This window comes from Cuculus canorus, chromosome 3 (assembly GCF_017976375.1).
Source record: "Cuculus canorus isolate bCucCan1 chromosome 3, bCucCan1.pri, whole genome shotgun sequence".
Classification (NCBI taxonomy): domain Eukaryota; kingdom Metazoa; phylum Chordata; class Aves; order Cuculiformes; family Cuculidae; genus Cuculus; species Cuculus canorus.
Window position 1 is genome coordinate 27,587,646 of NC_071403.1, and position 17,004 is coordinate 27,604,649.

General features: G+C 35.0%; 1 protein-coding gene across 3 annotated transcripts in view; it reads right to left on the reverse strand.

Annotated features, from left to right (window-relative positions):
- Positions 1 to 17,004, reverse strand: part of ASCC3 (activating signal cointegrator 1 complex subunit 3) — a 265,663-nt gene that overhangs the window by 216,387 nt on the left and 32,272 nt on the right. The window lies entirely within an intron of this gene.

Genomic DNA, 17,004 nt, shown 5'->3' on the forward strand with positions numbered 1-17,004 from the left:
AGCCAGATTCACAATTGCATAAAGGGAGAATCATAAAATCATAGAACAGTTTGGGTTGGAAGGGACCTTAAAGATCACCTAGTTCCAACCCCCCCAGCCATGGGCAGGGACATCCCACTAAATAACAGAAAAGTTTCAGTTGGAAATATTGAAAATCAATGAATTTTGTCTTTAAGTAAAAATACATCTCTCTAAGAGATTCTGGTATAAAATGTAACTCTTGAAGACTAAACTTTTATGTCTTTCTTTATGGTTACATAAACTATCCTGTAAATTTATTTCTTCATAATCTAAGCAGATAAATCAAGAGATTTAATGCTTTCCCATAAACATCAGACAAATAGAAAGTTTTTCCCATTCCAGTGAACAAGAAAGAGAGCTTACGGCATTTTCACAGTCACATCATACATACAATCCCTCAGATGTGGACTATAGCAAGAATTTGAAGAAACAAGACAACACTAGGATCGACTTCAGTCTATACTACTTGCACACATAATGCTGTATGAGGTAGGTGACATACACCAGAGCGGAATTGCATACCAATAAACACTATTTTGGCCCAATTATTCTCTTATTCAAATGATTCTCTTACTCAAATTATTCTTTTGTAGTAGGTTAAACATGGTTCCCTATTTAAAGATCTCTTTTCCGCATAATACTTTTTTAATGGAAAAAAAACTAACTAAAACATTTAAAGCAATATGTTATCATTCCTTACCTTCTCTTGTTTACAATCCCAAAAACATGTCAGTGTCCATTCATAAAGCTTTCTACCATTTCAGTAAAAAATCTGACACTTGTTGGATTTTTAAAGCATTATTTTAGAAGTAATTAACTAATTAAAAAACAACCTGAACTTCTATAACAATAAACTGCATTAAAGATGTGCAACTGCACCCTATGGTTACCTCACGAATCATAGAAAACCAGGATGAGCTGAAGAGACCAAACACCACTTCAATGAAGTGAATGCTAAGTCTGATATCTTTAGAAATAGAACACAATGTGCTTTCTTAAAAAAAATATTCCTGTCCACTGTAAGAATTACATTTTTAGCATTAATAGCCACATTACCCAAATAACCCCCCCCCCGGGCCAAAGTTTATACAAAGTAACCACCTCACTACTGTTATCTACCTTACACTGGAAAGCACTTACACTTCGTAGTGACAGATTGACTGTATAATTCAAAGAGCAAGAAAGAAAAAATCAGGAACTGTGTTGAACTGCCTTACGCTTACTAGGAGAAATTAAGCCCCAAGTCACAGAAAACATCTGATCATGAAATAAAGTGGCCTTCTTTTGCCAGGACATAGCTGGCAACATAGGCTGAAGGGGCTGAACCAGCTGTAAACGAGTAAAATGCACAACACACTCCTACTAAATGCCGCAGCAGTCCTGCAGTTTGGACTCATGCCTATAAGTTCAGCCCGAGGCGCAATGCTGAGGTTGACTGCTTAGTAAAATTACTTTGCATGTTGATTTACAAAACCCAAACATATTACTTGTCACAGGAGGCTGTGTTATTTCCTAACATGCAGAAAAGGCTTCCTCATGACAGTGTTTGAGGTGATTGTTGTCTACAGAGTATGTCCATAAAGAATCGAACTCCACAAACAGAAGTGAAAGGAAAAGAAAGGAACAATTTACATAAAATGGAAAGCTGCCTAAGAAAGTTATGAGGCAAGCCGTCAATTCTACCTACTCTTAAGCCTCCCCACGTGATGAAGCACTAACCCCCACTGTGATTCACTGCTCCTTTGGACAAATATCTAGGGTAACCTACAGAAATTCCTAAGATATATATTTCAGAAAAGAAGAATTTCTTCAGAGGTTTTACACTGTTGAGAAAAGAATTTCAGATACAACATTTTGCTTTTAAACATTTTGCTTTGTCTCCTAGAGAAGAAAAGGCAAATTGAAAAACTGTGATGCACTTCCAGTAACTTAAGTAGCTGAAAGAGTCTAATATAATGTTTCATTCCAAATGAAATGCTTTCGATTAATCAAATCCAGGAGTTAGCAAGGTCATATCTAATCCAACAGTTCACAGGATGAAGATTCTGGCATTCACACGTCAACTAGAAGTAATGAGTCTTAGGTGAATAAGGCTAGTGACCATGATGATGACTGCCTAATGGTAGCTTTCAATGAAGAAACTACCAGAGTAACATGGAGTTCTTGGAAATATCTTCAACGCTTTCCTAGCATCATGCTTATTTCTAACATATTGAGCTTCTGCCACTCATCTCAAGTGCTCATTCCAAAAAAGGGGACAATAGGGAAATTTGTGCTTGAAATAAAGATGGTGCAGGTCTGAGTGGCAGATGTGTTACTGGCACTTAAGCCTGGAACTTGAATATTGTTATGACTTCATATGGCTGATGGGTAAACATTAAATACACAACACCGCATGGAGAAAAACAAGTAGTTCTCAAACCAATAGTTACCGAGATCACGACCCTTTCAGGTGTGCGGTCTTGTTTGCTAATATCTGTGAGGTTTCTGAAACAGAAAGAGGCACAGGGGCATAATCCTGTATTCAGTGTAAGTACAAGCATTTCAGATTTGATACGTTATTATATATTGTAGCCTGAAAAGTCAATGTCTAAGACCTGAGAACAGGCAAAGGAAACTGGTGAATGTTCATCGCTGCCATTTTATTAAGTTATAATGAGAGAAACTAGACAGTGGGCAACAGTTGGAGAAGCTGCATGTCAATAAGTGGTTTCTTGAATACCAGCCAAACTATTACATTCCTTGAAGTCAGTAACAGATTGTGCCCAAAAGGCAACACTGACTGCCTTCAATAATAAAGGTCCCAGATGACTTCAGCTACTACTCAGTGACCATCGATGAGTGTGTTATGTGGTCACTCATATCTGTTTGAATGATTTTTGTATTTCATTTTATGGGCATAGCCTTAATATCTGGAAGGAAGCATAATGAGTAATCCATCTAGGAACTGAAGGACAAGATGTATCACATTGCTTTAGAAGGGTGAAGCAAGGTCCCCATGCTAATGATTTCTACTAAATGTATACTAGTTACATGGAAAAAACAAGGAGACATAGGCAGTAGCCTTGCAGATAAACAGCAGTCAGTCTCCCGGAGTACCTAACAAGCAAGAAGCTGAACCCCAATCTGATGCATGACACAGTAAATTTTTTCAAGTAAGGCTCAGCCAATAGAAGTACATCTTTAATTGTTGAATTCACAAGAGTTCAAGAGTCCAAGATTGAAACAAGATTTTACTCTGAATGTTAAATAGCGACTGTTTGCATCGCAGTTCTACAAGGCACAATTCACAAGAAGCCTTGGAGGTCCTTAGTGTGATCTCAAATATGAGGTCACTGTGAGAACTATATGAGGAACTGTGAGCGTTACTGTGATGTCATAAACCGTGTGCCATTACAAAGTCATTTTCTTGGCTTCTGCATATTCTATCAGGTGGGAAGGATCTTATAAATCTCAGAAGATATTTTGTTTTTCCAATGTGAACAAAATCAGACTGGGAACAGTTCTTGCACTTTGCTTGAGTCCTACTATTAAGTACTGCTCTGCAGCAATACAATAAAACAGAAATCCAAATTCAGTCAACCAGTGCTTGTTCTCTGTTTCTCTCTGCCTTTATAGCCTAACAGTGGTCTAGGCTAGAGAGTACCACCTGCACAACTAATTGCTATGCTGCACGTAGTGAGTCGTTAACAATTTTGCTTTATAAGGCACAGTTTTCAAACAGCTGTGAAAGAATCATCTTAATAACATGATCCCAAGTTTGTTCTGTTCTAGTAGCTCTGAAGGAATAGAAATGACTGCTTCATTTAAAAAATTATAGGGAAAATACACTTTTTCTTGGGCTACAGGCTTACTGCAAAAGCTGTCTGGATATAATACCCAAACCCAGAAAAATTCAAACAAAAATCATATTTTCTGTATTTTAGTGTTTCTTACATGTTAATTAAAACAATTATTACATTTACAGTGCAACAAGAAATCCTGGAAATCTGGTCTTCAACTTGGGACAAATTTTCAGTTCCGATGTAAAAGTTCAATGTGTAAATGAAGACCTAGCCAGTTCTCTTTAATACTGCCTCACAGCAATAGAGAGTATGCCAGTGTGCTGAATCTCTGTATCCATAGACCACTATGTAATTTTGCTTCAATTATACACTAGCAGAAATAAAAAATCGCAGCAAGAAAAATTCCAAAATGAAAACTAATTTCCTGTAAGACTCAGCCTACAGGTACCAGCAAGACTTCTTTTAAACTGAAAGCTAGAGGTAAAACACTGAAATTGGTCAGTTACGGGGAAAAAAAAATAAAATAATTATTTTTCTTATAACAACTCTCAAAAAACAACTACCAGATTGAAAGCATATGCCAATATTGCTTAACTGGCCTAAAACAGTTGTCATACCTATTTAATTTCCTAAGATTTGATTACAGATATCTCTTCAGTATTCTTCTTATATTAAAAAAAAATAGCATAATCTGTCACAGAATAATTCTAAAATATTTGCTGGAAAGCTTACACCAGCTCCTTTTGCAAATCTATACTAAAACTGCCTACCATACTTAACAAAGAGACAAGCACAAAATCACAAATCATCTTAATATTTTTAAGTGAAAATAAGTAGACGTGAGAGATCACCACCATCAATGTTTTAACATAGACTAATTAGAAACTTACACAGATGAACTAATCTTGAAAATTTCAAACACATAGCTACAAGGCAACTTCCACCAGCTTTTCTTTAGCCTAAAAACTGTTAGAAATAATGTCAAACCCAGCTACAAAGAGCAGTCTACTGAAATGCCTTTTGAAAACGAAGCCCTGAAGACCAATTTGAGCATAGAAAGACTTGCTTTTACATGATTTCTTAAACAAGTATTTATCTTCGGAAGTATTCTGCCATCAGCTATTTATTAATTTTGAAGAAAATAATCCTACGATTAGATAATTGCTGTACTTGCCACTTTCCTAAGCATACGAAGCAGGCAAATTTGGAATTACTGAATAAATATTTATAAAAGTACTAGACAGATGCCTGCATCCCTACTGTAGTAATATAAATTCTTCTGTAGGAAAAAAAACCCCTAACATAGCATAGTTTTAATCGAGGACACAAGATGCCTATTTCATTCTGTAGTGAGAGCTAACAACAAAGTAGATACAGGAGTAAGAAATTCTGACTTCATCCAGCAGGAAACATACATTCATAGAGGAAGTTTCTATATCAGAATCAAACATCCAAGCCACTTTTTTCAGGGCTGATTATTTCAGATATAATATGGCAGTAGTTGGCGTAGCATTCTTTTCTGCAAAAGACAGAATCCTGCAGATATTCTTAAAAGACAGCAATTCCCAAACCTGACTATTTCAGAAGAGGGACTAAGCCGAGCATGGAGTTGTTTGCCTCTAGTCCAACACTTCTGCTATCCTAAAGTGTAGTGATAGCATAAGAAAATGCCAAAAAGCCAAGTGGCTAATTCATGTTGCTTAATGGAGGCAGTTGCTAAAGAGTACCATGGGACTCTAATATGGAAAGCTAGTTTTATCCTGATTAGGACAGCAATTAAGATGTCCATAAAAACTACCAGACCCAGCTGTCTTCCTTTGGCAACAGGCCAAAAGACCCCATGCCTTTGCTCATGTTGACTGGCCCTAGGCTGCCCGCTCGAACACCCTGGGTTGCCCTATGGCCAAGTGGGTGAGAGGGAAATAAGACAAGTTTTTTCCTGAAACACAGCCTTCTGTATTATTTTAGGTGTTTGTAGAAAAGAAGAAAAAGCATTTCAGCTAAGGAAAGATTAATTTTTATCCTAGTTTTCCAGGGTAAAAAGGTCTATCAAATCACCAAGCACGTACCAATGTATGGGCTAACAAGTTTTAAGTCTCTGCAATAACTTCCAAATACAACAGAGAGACAAATTTTAATGATATATTTAAACTGATTCAAAAGTTATCATGAATAGATCAAGCCTCATATCACCTTAAAGATACAAACAGCTTTCTCTCAGTACAAAAGTGAAGTAAAGTAGTTGACAGGAAAGAGGAAAAGTTACTGACAGGAAGGAGAGGGACCAGCTCTTAACAGCAGGATAAAGCCTAGCATCTCTTGGCTCTCACTGTGCCTCTTTAATCTTTTCTTAAGTTCTGTCCTCAAAAACCAGCACTCGAACACCATTCAATTTGGTTTCTTATGAAGGGAGACAGCAGGTTTCTGTTTTCATAAAAAGACAAAGTTTCCTATCATCCTTGGGGTTTCAACAGTCCTTGGACATCCACAGAGCTGTACGCTTCTGATTCTGGTTTAAAAAAAAAATGAAGGCCACAAACAGAAAAGGAGAAAACGGTATCAAAAATAACTGGATTATTTTCTCTATATGAAAGTGGAGTAGATAAGCTCCATGGTCAAGAATAGCAAGAGCCAAGCTTTTTATTGTCTGAATATAATTTTTTTAGTAATTTTAATAAAATTACAAAGAGAAGAATACGAGCTTGAAAGGCCAGTCTCATGCCAAGTTAGAAGCTTTGATGAGAAGATAAAGATAAAACACCACAGGGTGATCCACATATGTCTGCACTTTCCTATAACAGGTACTGCTTTTATGAACAAGGTAATGGGGAATAAGCTTTATAATATGTTAATTTGTTAGGGCTAGAAAGCCCTTTTATTGAACAAAAAGAAGGGACATTTGGATGCTTAAAACAAAAAATGTTTTATGAGACAAGTTGCTTTGACATGAAAATATCTGTGATGCAAGGTACACACACACACAACTAAAAGCTAACGTTATAATGTCACAATACATTAGGAAAAAACAGATTAAGTTACATCAACATATTCATCCAAAGTTTTCATGAGGTGTTGCACATACATAGCAATGAACATTTAAATCAGCTGGCTTTAAGTCAAAATGGATGCTACACAGGAGCTTTTGAACTGTTGTCTCAAAGGAGCCTCACAACAAGTGGTTATCCCATTTCTTTATTGGTTTGAACCAGGAAATAATTTCTAAGGAAAGCCTGAATTTTATTTATTTTCCACTATGCAAACAACTTCCTATAGTAAATTTGTGTGTGACTTATGTTAAGAGACAAACCTAAAAAATTAACTTTTAGTAAACAGTATTAAATGAAAGTAATACAAGGGCAACAGAAATTCAGTCTGTTCTCAGTAAAGTTTCATGGCAAAAGTCTTCTGAATTCTCCAAAGACAAAAGAGGAGCCATACTGAATTCAGAGAGGTTTGGAGATGAAATTTTGGAACAACTTCAGGGAGGACATAAGCAAGTAATGACAGAATAGAAAGTAGGAAGAATGTGAACTATTAAATAAATTACTTTGGTTATGAGCACTTACTTTTCTTTATTATGTCACAGATACTTTGAAAAAGTGCTAGATATTGGTTTTCCACATTTTATAACAAACCTCTAAACTATGATACTGAAGCTTGGGATTCATAACTATCTGCAAGCATTCAGACAAGGTTCCTAGATAGGTTTCCTAAATTTATAGTTCCAAGTTTATGATCACTACTAGATTTGTAACGATCACTAGTAGGGCTAGTTGAAGAGATCTCTGGGAGTAAAAGATGAATATTTCTGGAAGTCAGAACATCCATTTCCTTCTGTCATCAAAAATAAGATGAACAGATGACTCTATTCAGTATTGCAAGAATAGATACCAAATGAATGATGGTTCAGTAATAATGACAACAGTATCAAGAGTAGAAAGTAGTACAGGGACATGCCAATAAAAAGTATGACAATTCTCATTACTTATGACCACTGGTAATCTAGATATGCCCTACATAAAAATGGATATAAAATATTTATTGGAAATAATAATAATAATAATATTAATAATAATACAATCCTGATTTTTACTATCTGCTTAAAGACCTTATAGGCAACTGAATTTCCATGTTGAAAGCAATTCGGTAACTTCAGCATCTCACAAGGAGACACTGCTCTGCGTGTTAACAGTTCTGAGAGTTGATGCTCATGCACATTTCTTTTAATAGTGAAAATTGCTCAGCTACTGCAAAAGCTAGACTAGCACTGCAAACAAACTTGCCTAGAATCTGAAAGTTTATCAAAATTCTTGGTGAGATTTTCCTTGCTAAGAAGAACAGCCAATATTTACAAAACATCTGTTTTATGCTGCCAGTGTACTGCCTTTTCCTGCAAGTCGCAGTCCATTGATGCATCACTCCCACACTAAATATGTTTGTACTACTGCTATGTCCTTGCATCAAGACTGGCAATCATCTTTTCTTATTTCATTTCCTCAGTTTTCCATGCCTTATTTCATAAGCTACTTTCTGTATGATGGACCTTCTGTGAACCCTTTTCCAGTTATTTTTAGCACCTCCTATATACAATAGTGAGGAACTCATCTTCTGAAACTGCTTTCCCTATCAATAGTCAGTCTATATTAACACATTCTCCACTTAAGATAATGAAATGTATTTCTAACACTGAAAAGTATGTCAGTGCTTACGATGAAGGTATTTAAGATCTTTACAAAGGGACATAAGCATGCAAATGTTGATGTTTTTGAAATATGTTCAGTCAAACCAACATTTTCTGGTTTTGCATTTTTGTTCTCTACTTAACTATCTACATACCTGGATACATGTTTTTACATTTTCAGCATCTGCATTTTTTAAAAGAATGTCAATTTAAGTAGCATGTCAGGATATTTAATGTTTAGTTTAGTTATTTTGGATAACGAGAGTCAATAGTCCCCTTATTCCAAAATTCCACTTGCAAATCCCTTCATTCAACTAATTTCTACAGTTTTGTTTTACTCTTTAATGAACTTAACATTAATAAGGAAAGGTTTAATATTGACTTCTACATAGCAAAAAAGTACCACAATTTTTTGCCATTCTTACATTCAGTCTCCACAAACCTAATCTCCAAAAATTTGGACTTCAATAAACATTGCCAAGTAATAAAAGACAGTAATATGTAACTATCTATATAATATACTATATTTGTACTATATATGATACATAGTGATATAAGATGCTGAAGTACAGAATGTTTTTGTTGCTTTTCTGCAGATTCCATGTCTAGCTCCAGCATGGCATTAACATGCTAAGTTTAGAGGCCTGGAGGACTGGAGCATGACAGAAATATGCTCCAGAGACACTCAGTTTCAGCATCAAATATCCAGGATTCTCCCTGCAATAAAGTATTTTTGAAAGCCGTTTCACAACATCTTTTTGTCTCTTATGGTAAATAACTAAGTAACAAATGCAATTGCTCATAAAAAAGCAGTTCATACCAAGCTATTTAGTCAAAGTTTTTATGACAAAAAAATATGTAATCTAACTCTATTTTGCATCTTGAATAAAAAAGTTGCAGTATGACTATCTTATGCTCACACGAGCATTCAGGTTTTGCTAAATGTTTTACAGCTATTACAACATCTGCTTATATCAGTTGTTCAAAAGTATTAACAGTGTAAAATTCATTGGATTAAACGAATTGAATTAATTAAAGAGCAGTTCAGCAGTGTGTAAACAGATATCCAGTTCTTATGTGGGAAAGTCTCATAAAAAGGCAACAGCAAAATAACATTGAAGCTCCTCTAAGTGGCAAATTTTTCCTAAGCCAAGTAGAAATACATGCTTCTACAATACTATTTTGTAATTTTGGTGGCTGTGCATTTAAAAGATCAGCTATATATAGACAGGGTTTAGAAATCACCTCTGTAAAATAAGTTGAAAACATAAGCACAGACTAAGACAAGTAGTAAAAACAAAACCTCTTTGAAATCAGGGACAAGTCTCCAAATTATTTTAATTACGCTAATACTTTATCCTAGAGATTTTTGTCTTTGCATTTATACATTTCATTATTATTAGAGAATATATTCAATTTTCCTATTTCTTTCACTTTGAACAATGACATCAGCCATTTCACCACTGACTTCAGTTTCTTGCCAATTTAATTTTCTCATTCACTAACAAGTTGTACCATTTACTCATGCCTCAGTACATGATGCTATTTATTATGTTTCAAAAGCGTTCCCCAACACATTTTCTAAAGCTTATATACTACAACTACTTCTATTGGCCTCAAGTTCTGTCAAATTGCATTTTGACATCAAAGTTGTCTCTTTCCACTTATTAATGGCTTGAAGAGAACCTCCAGGGAAAACAGCAGCCTTGCGCTGGGGCTCTTAGAGCACCCTTGGTTCTGCTTCAGAGGAGTTAGGAAATGCTGCAGCTGGGAGTCCTAAGCCTGAAGAGAAGAGCAGCATCTTATAAAGAAAAGCCAAGCTTTGGCTTTGACAAGGAATAGAGAACCTTCTGGGAGCACTGAAGCATACACAATTAGACTGATGTGCTGAGATAGTGACAAGTAAAACTGATTTTCTAGTAGCAGAACATTCATGTTTGATATTTGGAGGAGTCAAGCATTTGCAATGTCCAATATTCTCTGCCTTGCAGAATGCCAGATGACGCTGTATGTCATATTTTGCTTAAGAAAAGTACACATCTACTTTCACACCTGCACGCTGCAATTTTCTGATGGAGAAGGTCAGCTGGTAACTAGGGGAATGGCTACACAGCATATGCAAACAAGCTCCACTTGGCTTCTGAGCCAAGCAGAGTATTAGTCAAATATTGAGCCAGAGCTGATTGTACCATGCACAGATAATGCAGGCAGTTTTTCTAAAGCATCTCTCTTGGAGCCCACACAGTTTGTCAGAAGAATGATCTCAAAAATAGCACCTGAGCATCACACAAAGTCTGCAAAAAATTAAATGCCAAAGCACTTTTCACAGTCAGTATTACAACGTGAGCTGTGAAGAATTCAGAGCTCTTAATGTAAATTACATCTTCATACTGCTCAGAGACTCACTGTCAATATAGACCTGAGAATTATTAAACTGAATTCACATTTAGAAATGAAAGGTAAATGTTTCCTAGGTTATCATATTTTTTGATACTAACAGCTACAACATATAGTGTTTATTTGTAAAATGTAATACTAAAGTTCTGACCATTCATGAAAACAAGCACAAACAGTAAGTAAATACAGAGAGACCAAGGGCAGTGTGTGCTATTGACAAACAGCACACTTAGTCACTAACAGGAAACAAAATCGTCACACATTTGCTTAGTCTTATTCTGAAGTAGTGTGATTTTGTGCAAAGCTGATAGTGCTCTTCCATTTGTTTACCTGAAGTAGTGAGCAAATATGTGCCACCTGTTGGAATTCAAAATCCTTTTGTAGCCAGTTGGTTTGCATTATAAGCTGTTGAACTGTATTTCAATGCCATTTCACAGTGTTACATTTGTCTTAGCTCACACTTGAAAAAATGTAAATGTCCACATAAATAACAGTAGGCCTTTAAAAGGTATTAAAAATTTAGTCATGTAAATTAAGACCGTAAGTATTTTAAGAGAAAAATGACCATCATAGATTACATTTAATGCAAGAAACTTAATAAGTGATTTCTCTTAACAACAAATGTCCATTATTTATACATACTTAATTTAGGAGACCAATTTAACATGTCTGAAATCAAAGTCACTTTAAAACATAATTGACATTACTTGCAACACAAGGAATATTTATTTTCTGTATACCATAATTCATTAAGTTATACACATGGTTAAAATGTAAATACTTAAAAGGCCCACTCCACTTACTTATTTCAAGATTCTACTAACAAGGAACAAAAAGTTTTCTAACTTAAAAAAAGGACGTACAAGGGTAACGGATATTTACACTATAGTTAAACTATAGTTTACCCTGGATTTTAATGCAAGATACTAATCAGGACAAATGAATACTTAAGTTAATATAGAATTAAGAGAACACACAACAGAAGCAATTTCTCCAACTACTGCCATTTATTCAATTGAAATGAACCACAGAATGGTTGAGGTTAGAAGGAACGTCTGGACATCACCTAGTCTCCAGGGTTGGAGACTCCACAACCTGCTGAAGTCTACAGTTCCCATTCTGATCAGAATTAAAAACACTGACCAGCCATGGTTTACTGTGAATGATGTGCTGTGACTTGCAAGTTAAAGTCTGAGGTTTCATCTTCTACTGTCAAATCTGTCCATTATGTTTTGCCTTAGACATGAAGGAACTCTAAAAAAAGTCATCACTGCAGGCTGAAGGATACAGAGTTTTAGAAATGTAACTTAGTTTTCAAGTATAAAGAAAACACTTTGGAACCCAAGTTTGTCTAACTCAGGTAAAGACTTTATAATCTGGGAATATCTTTTCCTTATTTAACTGCAATCATCATTGAATAAGAGTTTTATATGCTAATTTCCTACTTATAAGGAAACATCTATGTTTCCAGAGGTCATGGTGTTATACTAGATTCGACTAGGTATATTGAAAACACTTCTTAAAGGATGACTACCAAGAAATAAAATCAAACTAAACCAAAAAAAGCCCTCACCTCCTGCTATGTATTTCTTTTATTTTTTGGCTCATGTCCCTAAATCAGGGAATAATTCTTGTGTCTTTAGCTTTGAAAGTATCCAGGCTTGTTTTCCATTCTGAGTCCCATGGATCAGCTGACTTCACTATCCCGGTCTCTTACTGTTGCATAAATCTCCCATTTGAAAGGGAAATTTTGACTCTTACTTATTAAAAATGCTAATTACCAACTTATTACTTTAATTAATTTCAATATTAAAATTTAAATTCAAATTTTGCTCTGGCTACAGAAATACATTTTATTTTGGATATAAAGATAATGTAGTTAAAGAGAAGGAGTAAGGATATTAAGATGATCACACCAAAACTAGGGATGAAATTCAGAGATCTCAGTGTTCTTGCATCTTGCGTGCAAGATAATCTTTCATACAACCTCTAAACCTGACACACTGAAGGTCTGGGAGTGCACACCTACATGCAATAACACTGTGGATAAGAAAAATATAAATACATTAGGAGAAGAGGGCTTACTAATGACACATCACTCAGTCTAACACTTCACTAATGTAGAAAATGAAAAAACAGCAGTTGTTTCATATCTGGACTTGATTTCAAACACTGAAATTTTCCATATGAGGACTTGTTGAATTCATGAAGATGAGAGTTAACAGAATAATTAAAAGCTGGCAAGGAACTGCCTCAAGGGTAAATGAAAGGAAAGGCAGTGTCAAGAAGGCGTAGCATCATCTGGAAAAAAAGTTACAATCACAGTTCTTTGATGCTCATTTTTTAAATGGGTATTAAAAAAAGAGACAACAAACGTAGCGCGGGAAAAATGATCATAAAACCAGTCATGAATAAAGCTAGAAAGCAGATAACAAGGGTTCATTTTAACCACCCAGTCAACAAGACACTGGAGCAGTCTTGAGGGGAGAAGTTGGGGCATACTTTCCCATATCCTTTTATTAATGAGTCTTCTTTAGTTTAAGATATTGCATCACTGACAGAAAAGGTCCCTTCCAGATTCTGAAAAGTTTAAATAGATTTTGCTTTCCTTTATTCTTCCGTACTTCTTTTGCAGAAAGGTTGGTTGGTGGCTGACACAGAGGAGCTTCCTGCCAGTTCATTAAATTGACAAACTAGTTAAGTCCTCCTTGTTCTTGATCCCAAGAGCATTTGCAGTTTTGACTAACAAAGCATATTGGCAGACATTTGTGGTGGGATTAGGATAGGGTAAAAGAAACAATGAAGATGAACTCAAGCAGAAAAAAAAAAAATCATTATATTGCTATCAGTGTCAAAAGCAGCTGAAGAAAAGTTAGAAGCAGAAGCCTGAGAGACAACAAAGCTCCACATAACAGAGCCTGGGGGAAACTGTCTAAAAATCTGCTGCAACATCAAGCATTCAAAGCCACACCAACACCAAATCGAAAAAAAAATCCCACTTAGTGAAAGAACAAAGTAACCTATTAGCTTCCGTTCTGAAATAAGTATGAAAAGAATCAAATTTCAGTAATAAAGCTGTAACCTTCTGGCTCTAATGATGAGTATATTACTGGATGGATCTATTAAGGAATACATACAGGAAGAGGTGCTGCCCAACTCTTGACCTCTTTCTTTTTTTTTTTTTTTTCTTTCTTTTACATCATATAAAACCTGTATTTCACAGCTTGTATTTTTTTTTTTGGTTTTAGGTCTATTTTGCTTTGAAAGGAATGCCTTTGACCCTTCAAGGAAGGATTCAACAGTTTCAAATGTCAGATTACTACCCTTTGGCCTCTTACTGTAGTTTTCATCACCTGAATGTTCTCAGGTGCTTATGACAACAAAGCAGCAGCCACATATTACTTTTTTGGTAGGAATGATCAATAATGTATTATTCTTAGAAACTAAATATAAAGGAATGTTTGTTTCCCACAACAGTTTGCAATACATCTGGACTGTATTTAACTGACGAAAGCCCTGGATAATACAGTTCAAGTACATGCACACATTGCCTTTCAAAGTGGAGAGCTGGAGATAGCCACAACTGTAAGGCAGACGGATGCAGCCTAAACAGTAAAATTCTTGTGTCTTATTTTATAGGCAAATATATGTATCATATATAGATACAAAAACATAGGTACTACTCACACGATATGCAAGCTACAACTTACAATGTAATTTTCTTCAAACAGTTCGGTTGCTTCAAACCTACTGTTCTTCTAGTCATTTATAGAGCATTTAACATTACTTTGTCTGGGAAACATCTAATCTAATCTGCTGATTGATACTAATGTTTCTTAATTTTATTTGTCAAGGTTCTTTCCTAGGCCTGAGATGAATAAATTGCAGAACTTTCCATAATCTTTGCATTATAAAGTAGATCTTAACACAATTTTGATTGCATTTCCTTCCCTCTCCCAGTTATTTTATCTCTATAGTAAATTTCTTCCTGTTTTGTTTTGATAAAGGGATAATGGGCCTCTCCATTAGTGTAAAAATAGAGACAAGTATCTCCAAAATAAAATTCAGAAAAGTTATGCAGATAAACTATGATATGAGTTCACAGAAGAAAGTGACGCATCTCTGAGAACAGCACAGCATAATCAAAGAGGTACTGAACTCCTAGTTATCCTAGGAGAGGTTAAGTGGCAAAGTTTTTAAAATGCTCTCAGATGCCTCAAGTCCTAATTCTGAGTCATCTCCTAGAAACTGATTTCTCAAATTAAGGAATGCACTATGTACTAAGTTTTAATAAATAATAATAATTTAACACACACACACACCACACACTATTGTTATTGGACAAAACTCTATAGTTTGCCATCAGTTTTTTCTCCCTTTTTTAAAATAATAGTCCTATTATTGCATCATTACCCTTCCACAACCATTAACAAAATCTGACATAGAGTAAAAAGCATTCTGCAGCAGCCGTAATTTAACTTTACTAGACTATATGTCCCCAGTGAAAAACACGTGTCCTAAACACTTAGAAAATGAGTTAGAACTCCCATATCAGTCCTAGCATAAGAATCAATTTTCCTCTAATTAAGAGTCACTAGTGATGCGCCAGATAAACAAACTGTCCCAAAGGAAGTATGGAATACTCTTAAATAGTGAAAACAAAGAACAAATTATTTCTTCTACTTCACCAACCACTTTAAACATAAGCTATGCAGTGCTGGAGAAAGAAGCTAATTTTAATTCCTTGTAGAATTCATTAAGTAGATAAACACCTAAATAGCATACATGTGTGCAGCTATATATATATACTATAACAAAAAAAACCCCAGGATGGCACCTCTAAAATGATCTAAAATGCTCATATTCTTCATGTGATCTGGAATCCTAGTAAACTTTGCTTAAGGATCAAATTAAATTGTCTTAGACAAGTCCACTTGCCAACATTCTCAACACCAGCATGTACTTTTCTTGTTTAATAATAGATAGGCAGTAGTATCTTCCTAAACATAACAGACCTGGCCATTGTTTCAAAACATGAAAATGGTTTTTACAGATCTGCATTTTATTTACAAAGAATTATCATTTCATATCATTAGGGTTTTTTTTCTTGGTTTGCAAGGAAAAAAAGAATTTTGCAGAGCAAAGAGATGTTAGCATGTATGCATCACCCCGACTAAAGACAGATTTTCAGTATGCATGACATAGTTGTTATATGATCTCATATGGCAAATCTATGGCTTATCTTCAGGTTTAAATGCACTATTTGTTCTTAATGATGCTACAAGAAACATTGTTGCAATAAAAAAAAAAATCCCAGAGTGATGGCACAATCCAAAGCTCAGAGGAAATTTTCAAGTCATGATCACTCTTACAGACAGCACAATACAAATGCTAGCTAGCTTTTAACAAAAGGTGACCAGGTCAAAATTAATCTTATTCTGCCCCCCAGCCCCCAAACTACAATGAACAATGAATTAGTAAGATTGTTGCAAGGAAAGGCAACATAGAAGCTGGAAAAAAGGAGAATAAGGAGCAAATGTATTCTTTTATTACCAAGCTTTCTTAAAAATCAAAAAAATTAAATAGGTTTCAGATACTCCAGGGAAAGAATCCTTTTTATTTCTGATAACGTAAAGAAAAGGACTGACTCTTGCTAAATTATCTTCAGAAAGGTATGTGTGTGTTGGCAGAGTAAACAATTTTTTCATATCATCAAATTAAAACTCCTGCAAAGCTGTTAAAATAGAAATTTTGCCAAAAAGTCTTTGTTCCAAAAACCAAGGGAGAGAAAGTATTTATTGGTGCTCTACATAAAACCCCATAGCTTGCACTTTCTTCCAATTGATTTAGCAATCCATTAAAATCATGATTTTGGAAAATAAAAATATAGTTATTTCTTCTTGTCTCAAGTTCAATGCACCAGACCTTTGACATTTTACAAATTAAACTTAGGCATTGAGTACACATTATGCAGAAATACAGAATTATTTCTGCACACTCTGTGCCTACAACTGAGAAGTGTTTTGCTGATGTAGAAAAAAAAAATTATTTTATTAAAAAAATCTTTGTCTCTGTACAGTTGATAAACTTCAAGTTTCTATCAAAAACGAAAGTAGTCTT